The sequence below is a fragment of the Aplysia californica genome, unplaced genomic scaffold (assembly GCF_000002075.1).
Source record: "Aplysia californica isolate F4 #8 unplaced genomic scaffold, AplCal3.0 scaffold00033, whole genome shotgun sequence".
Classification (NCBI taxonomy): domain Eukaryota; kingdom Metazoa; phylum Mollusca; class Gastropoda; order Aplysiida; family Aplysiidae; genus Aplysia; species Aplysia californica.
The window spans coordinates 1109575-1117108 of NW_004797303.1; the positions used below are offsets into that span (position 1 = coordinate 1109575).

At 38.6% G+C, this 7534-nt stretch overlaps 1 protein-coding gene across 1 annotated transcript in view; it reads left to right on the forward strand.

Annotated features, from left to right (window-relative positions):
* LOC101848940 overlaps positions 1-4744 on the forward strand; it is a gene marked incomplete in the record, with an annotated part of 13797 nt that extends 9053 nt beyond the window's left edge. Inside the window, 4 exon segments of the mRNA XM_013091336.2 lie at positions 127-290; positions 717-841; positions 2042-2109; positions 3841-4744.
* Positions 4745-7534: the final 2790 nt, after the last annotated feature.

Sequence of the window (7534 nt, forward strand, 5' to 3'; positions counted from 1 at the left end):
AATAAACAAATACATACGTAAAAATTAAACAAATATATAATTTTAAAAAATAAAATAACAACAAAAAATATTAATAGAGTTTTTAAAGTCTCATTTCCCACATGCTTGCTATTTCTACACCGTCAGCTTACGAGGCTGCTGACACTACTTACAGTTTGATCAAGTTGGATGAAGTCGAAACGTTGTAATTTGTGTGCACAGCATTTTGTGTGATGACGATGTCATTCACGAGACACAAGGCAAGAGATGGAGATCCTGACACTGCTGGCAAATATAAACACTCACAACAGGTAAGTTTAAACCCAAACCCTAGACTTATCCCTAACCCTAACTTTAAATTCATCTTAACTCTAACCCTAATATTACCTGTTAACCTAACCATGACCCTAACCCTACCCTAAGCCCAACTCTTATCTCCTAACAATACCCATAACCCCCAACCCTAACCCTATCCCTAACACTAACACCAACCCTAACATTTTCCACAAGTATGTTTAAACTCAAACCCCATCCCTAAATATTCACATTAGATAGAGTTAGACTCTAACCCTACATTCATCACAGGTATCTTAAACTCCAGCCAAACCCTAAATACACATAATATAAGGTTTGTTTTAACAGTAACTCTAACCTTAAAACTAACCGCAAGATTTAACCCCCACCCATTCCCCTCCCCTTTCCCCATCACCTCTCCCTCCCCTCCCCTCCTCTCCCAGACACCTTTGACCAAGGACCGCCCATCGCTAGGTCCCAGTTTGCTGTTTATAGAACGACATGAGCCTAATATGGGTCGAAAAGACAACCCATGCAAGAAGGAATGGAGCAACTTTGAAATGTCCAGGTGAGACAAATGAACCCACGCCCTTGCATTTCTAATAGTGACGTCATTTCCGGCTTTTTAATCATCATTTGTATGCGTGTGTGTGTATGTGTTTGTGCATGTCTGTGTGTGTGTGTGTGTGTGTATGTGTGTGTGTGTGAGTGTGTGTTTGTGTGTGTGTGTGTGTGTGTGTGTGTGTGTGTGTGTGTGTGTCGGTGTCTTTAAAGTTTAGATCAGAGTTGAGACTGAGCCCACTCATAGAGATTCACTCCGGAGGCGTGATCACGTTCTCGAGAATGGTTGATGTGTGACGCAACAGGCAGAGCAATGAAAGAACATTTTCACAGCTTGGTGGATCATCTGTATGCACCCGGATTTTTACTCCGTAGATTTTAACAATTATGATGTTATGAAATGCGGGGTTTTAGTTAAATTTTAATAATTATAAATATGAAATGCGGGATCTTAAATTAGAGTCAAAGCCAAAATTTGGATCATAAGCGGTGAGAAATCTTGAGTGACATATTTATAATTTTATTTTAAGTCCACGGGGAAAACAGGCTTAGTCACAAATTGAAAATCTTGAGGGTATCAACTTTGATCGCTTGTTGACTCATAACTGTATTTCTGTTCTACTGTTGGTTGATTATTCTTGTCAGATTTTCCATCCAACAGACATAACAATAAACCGCCTGCCAAACAAATAATAATGAAATTATAAGCTTTTAAAATGGGCACCTTCACAATTTTCAATTTGTGTCTATGCTCGCTTTCCACCGTAGGCCCTCGTATATTATCGAGGTATACGATGCATTGCGAGGAAATGGATTAATGAATAGCTCTCACAACAATTTGTATCATAAACTCATGGAGTGAATGAGGTCTTCCGGAGTATTATATAGTGCTTTTTTGCAATGGCACTGTTCCTAAACACAAATTATATTTATTATATGTTACCCTGTATTGAAGAGTGTACCCAGTGGCGTCAGTGGCATATAGAGGTTAGGCTACCGGACCTGTAATCGTGAGATTTGTGGGTTCGAGGGTTCGAGCCTCAGCTCAGTCCTACGTTGCGTCCTTGGCACGTTACCCGAATTTTCCATTTGGCGCGGTCCTTTCGGAGATGGACGTTAAACTTGGATGTCCCGCCTCTTAAATAACCTAATAGTGTTGTACTGTGATAGGGGCGTTACACCTATACCATTTCACTCTTTTCACCAGAGTGTACCCGTTCGAGTCCTACTCTCGACGTATGATGGAGCTGTACAAGTGCATGCAGAGAAACAGGGGTGACCTGGTTGTTTGCGTTACTTGAGCGTTACTAGCGAAGAGTTAGAACAGCATAACGCTCAAATTATTTTCGGTTTAGAATAAATAGGATCGTTTCGGCAAATCGGTAGTTTTCTTACAAAGATGTTTTTTTCCTTGTTTTATTGGGTTTTTGTTCGGTTTTTTTGTTTGTTTGATTGTTCTTTCTTCGGCTGTTGAAGTTGTACAAATTAAATAGACACATATTGTTAGAGGTGAAGAGACCAGTCTAGATAACAGCTTACATAGAACTAGAACTAGTCAGAATGTTATTTGCAGTAGAACCTGCTCAAACGGTCATCTGTACAAGGCAATCCCAAGCAAAAATCAACCCCCCCCCCCCCCTTCCTCTTTTCTGCGGTTTTTTTTTCTATACCAAAATGGCGCTGTTAATGACGTCCATCTTACTGGAGTATTTAGTGGAGCGGTTAGGCGTACCTGCCTTTTACTGCTGGCTTTCTTATTACTTTTTTTTGTATGGTTTTTGTTTTCAAATGATGGATTACAGTGGTTCAGCGGGTGGTTGGCATGTGCTCTGGTGTGGTTTGCTCCTTCTTTCCTATCATTCATCTATTGTCCTTCTTTTTTGTGTTTGTTACTCTCTTGCAACACCTGTAATCTTCGGCACTTATGACCTTATTGTGTTGCAAGTGCCGTAAAACTCCTACACCCCCCGCCCCCAGGAAATGCTACTGGCTGAAGATGTCACTCAAGATAATTTCCGAAGGGGGAATATTAACATGTTCTTATACACAGTAGAATTATAAATGGGCTGGTGTACCAATGTTATGCTCAAACTGTGCCGGAACAACACAGGGGAAACTGCTGCTTTTTCGTTCCTCGTCCTTACTATCGTCGTTTTTCCTCTACTTCTTTTGTATGTTTGTCACTCTCCTGTGAACTGCTATTTGCGGGGAGCCTCGATAGTCAAAGCAGACTTTGTGCTGTTGAGGCTAGAGGTGAGCAGAGTAAGACTTAGTCTGATTCCCCGTTTAGACTTCTCTGAAGACACCCACCCCTTGGCGCTCTCATATGAGCTTATGCAATTGCGAGCGCCGTTAAACCAAAGATCTTGTATAGTAAAGAATCTTTGGTAAAACCTTACTAAAACTAAAACTAGGTCTCATATTTAAGGCAATCTCTGTACAATGTACAAATGACCCCCCCCCCTCCCTCTTCCGCTTTTTTTTCTATACACCTATAAAGACGTCCACGTGGGTGGTTGGCGGGTGCTCCGGTGTGGTTTGCTTCATCTTTCCTATATCAAACATCTATAATCGTCCTTATCTCCCCTTCTTTTTTATGTCTGTTACTCTCTTGTAACAGACCTCTAATCTTTTGGCACTCATATGCCCTTATGTAGTTGCGAGCGACATAAAACTCCAACTAAAACTAAAGACGTCCATCTTACTGGAGTATTTAGCGGAGCAGTTAGACGTACCCTTTATTGATAGCTTTTTTTTTCCAAATTAAAAGAGTTACAGCGATTCGATTCCCCGGTCGAGAGACGGCTGTTTTTGGTTTTCTTTTCGAGTCGAAAATCTCCATATATCTCTGTTAGGATCTTGTGCCCACTTCACTTTTTAAAACCCGGGTCTATCCTGACAGAAAAAGTCGAAGCAGACCACCTCCTAAATGATCTCAAATAATACATGTAATAGGCCTATAATGTCGAAATGGGCATAAAAACGTTGACTATCTTCTTTCGGCAGATTACTTCCCTCGTTGACCACTCTCCGCCTCAGCAATGACGAACGGTATAGGAGTCAAGCAGGAGTCATCGCCAGTCTGAGGGCGTGGCAGCACTGACGTCATAATTTTTTGGAAAAAGATAAGACAAAAAAAGATTAGATCAGTTACGATGAGTTAGGATAAGGTAGGATAAGATAACATAAAGAATTTATTGACCCCCTCGATCAAACAGGAATTTGCAGGAACTACTGTAAATCCATACACGCACACGCACGCCCACACGTACACGCCCACACGCACCCACCAACGCACACGTGGGCACGTACACACACGCATGCACACACACATGATACACTCCAGTAATCTCAGAGAGTTATCTCTACAAACAAAATGTTGCATGTGCCAGTGCCAGTCAAACCAGACGCAAGTCAGAAATTTCACCAAAAAATTTGTCTGAGAGTCGAGAGCGGAATTTTATGGTGTCCGTTTTGAGCGTCAATATAGTGACGTTTTTTTTGGTGGTGTTTTTTTGTTTCTTTGTTTTCTTTAAAATTGTTCATTTTGAAAAAGCCAGTTGCTAGCAATTCGTAAAAGAGTCTGTGAATATACCAATAGATGCTTTACGATCGACAATGTCTATTTAATAATATATACAATACATGTTTCTAATGTTTTTATTTAATATTGCAGTATGCAGAATCCAAGTTCGTTTATTCTATTTAGCAATAATGCTCCAAGTTTATTTAATCTTGCAATATGAACCAAGCTTGTTTATTATAACAATAATTTGTTTATTTGATATAGCAATAGCAATCGTGCTCCAAGTTTATTTTATATGACAACACTTGTTCCAGGCTCGTTTTTTTTTCCAATAAAATATTGCAACATCTAATATTATTTTGTTTTTCGTTTTCTTTGACTAAATTTAGATGCGCTCAGAACATTAACCCGTTTTGATTGGTTACTTGATTTAAATAATAAATATGCATTATAAAAATACATGTAGACCTAAGTGTAAAGTAAGTGAGAAATATGAAGCAAAAATAATGAATATTAAAAACGAGTACAGAATTAAACAGAGTGGTTGTAAAAGGATTACTTCCTCATTAACACAATTAGAATCACTTAGAAGGCTGGCTGCTTGGACCCTACTCGTCAGCAGCAATCCGAGATGAGTTATAGTTTTAGTAAGTTTTACGGCACTAGCAACACAATAAGGTCATAGAAGTGCAAAGATTACAGCCAGGTGTTATATTAGAGTAACAAACACAAAAAAGAAGGAGGGGAGATAAGGGCGATTGATGTTTGATAGGAAAGAAGGAGCAAACCACATCAGAGCACCCGCCAACCACCCACTCCGGGATGAGCGTGATTGTGATAAAACATCCCAGCAGTAAAAAAATAGAGATACTTGGTGATAGATGTTTGAGTTTGACAGGAAAGAAGTAGGATCAGGAGCAAACCACTCTGTACCGCCGCAAACCACCCACTTTCCCTCTGGCATCACCATGACAAAAAACAAAAATGAAAACAAGAGCAACAACAGCAACTAAAAATTAACTGGTCACTTTTAAGGACAAGCGGACTAACCCAGATTTCGGGGGTTTCCAGACCTACACAAAAAGTGGGCATTGCCCTACCTATATACTGTATAGGGAAGGTTTGGTTTCATTGGTGTGTTTTGCTTAGTTATAAATAAAACTCTCCTTGTTTTTTAAAGAAACTGAACAAGGGGCAAAAACTTTACCTTTCATTTTCTCAAAACAGCATTTTTTGGGAAGGCCCCCTTGTGCTTAAAAGCGACCAACTAGCAACCTCCAACCGCTCTCTTCTTTCAGACTCACCATGACAACAACAGCAACAACAAAAACTATACATATTTTTACAACAAGATAAGAACATTCAGCAGTGCACTGAACACACACATTAGTAGAATATTGGAATAGTATTGTTTAATAAACCAAAATATACACAATATCAAAGCATCACATCATGTTTTTTATATATATATATATATATACACTTTTATTCCACTGTATCAACTTATTATAAGCGTAACTTTTGTGTCAATGGGAGTGTGAAAACACTTCCATTTATTTATTCCACTATATATCACTTATCATATAAGCTTACTTTTTGAGTCGATGGGGGTGCAAGGTCACCTACTACTTACAGGTCAAAGAAAATATAAAAAAGTAGCTTAATTTGTATAACCTGTAATTAAATTATAGATGTTCTACACCCCCATAGACAATTGAACAACTGGCTGACAAAAATAATAATTGTGAGGCAGCGTGGTGGAATCAGGCTCTCGTCAAAATAATCAAAATGAAGAAACTTGCATTTTTCCACAGGTTTGTGAATTTTTATCAAATTTTTGTTTTTTGACTCAACACCTTTCATGACCATTAAAGAACTCATTTCTGTGTGGATTTTTCTGAAAAATGTTGATTAAAGACGCAGAAAATGTAAATTTTCAGTTACCACGGACTCTTAAGCTAAGGAAATAACTATCCTTTAGCGGCCATTTTCCCACTAATTTTACCTCTGAAAACAGGTGACCCCCATCTCCTTCTTTCGTAAATATCTCAACTTGTATTCAAAATAACTGGATATTTTTTTCATCCAAATAAAGACAAGTGAACAAGCTTTAAGATGATACCAATAAGTTTCAATAACACTACATGCCAAAAAATTGACGAGAGCCTGATTCCACCACGATGCCTCACACCATGCTCCATGCCCCATCCACACAAATTACTTTTAATGAGTTGGCTGTTTCCACTCTATTATAAGCTTACTTTTTGTGTCGAGGGGGATGTAAAAACACTTTCATTTATTTTTGGAAAAATAAAAAAAGTTTAAATTGTAAAACTATAATTTTCGACGTGATACGGCCCTATAGACAACAGGCAGACAAAACACTCCAAGCCCCATCCAAGCAAAAGTTAAATTATCTTTCACGATGATGAGGTGGACTGTTTTCACCCTGTAAAAAGCGCACAAATTAAGTCGAGGGGGTGTCAAAACACCTACGTTTATTTATTAATTTTTTTTTAAAAAAAGCTTTATTTGTGAACTTGTAATTTTATAGACGTGATACAACCCCATAGACAAAATGACTGACAAAACCCTTCATGCCTCACCCACACAATGAACATTAATTATCATTCACAATAATGAGGCGGACTGTTTCCACCCTACCCGTCATAAACCTACTTAGTAGAGAGAGTAAAATATGAAATCCTCGCAAACAGACAGCGATTCTCGCTGAACCAACTTCCTCCACGCAGGAATTATCAAACTCATAAGGTCTTTGATGTGCAACAGCCCAGATGTGCATGCCACACAGTAGGCCTATATCTGAACAAAACATCCGGAAAATGAACAAAACATCCGGAAAATATGCCCAGAAGAACCAGGCAGATGTTTTAGTTTTAGTAAGAGTTTTACGGCACTTACAACACAATTTAATTAGGTCATATAAGTGCAAAGAATGAGATGTATCACAAGAGAGTAACATACACAAAAAGGAGAAGAGATAAGGAAGTTAAATATGTTTTATAGGAAAGAAGGAGCAAACCACACCAGAGCACCTGCCAACCACTAACACTTGGCAGATATTATGTTTGTTTCAGTAAACAGAAGCACATCAAAATAATAATGGTCCTTTAGAGATAGGAAAAAGTAAGACAGACAGACAGACAGAAACAA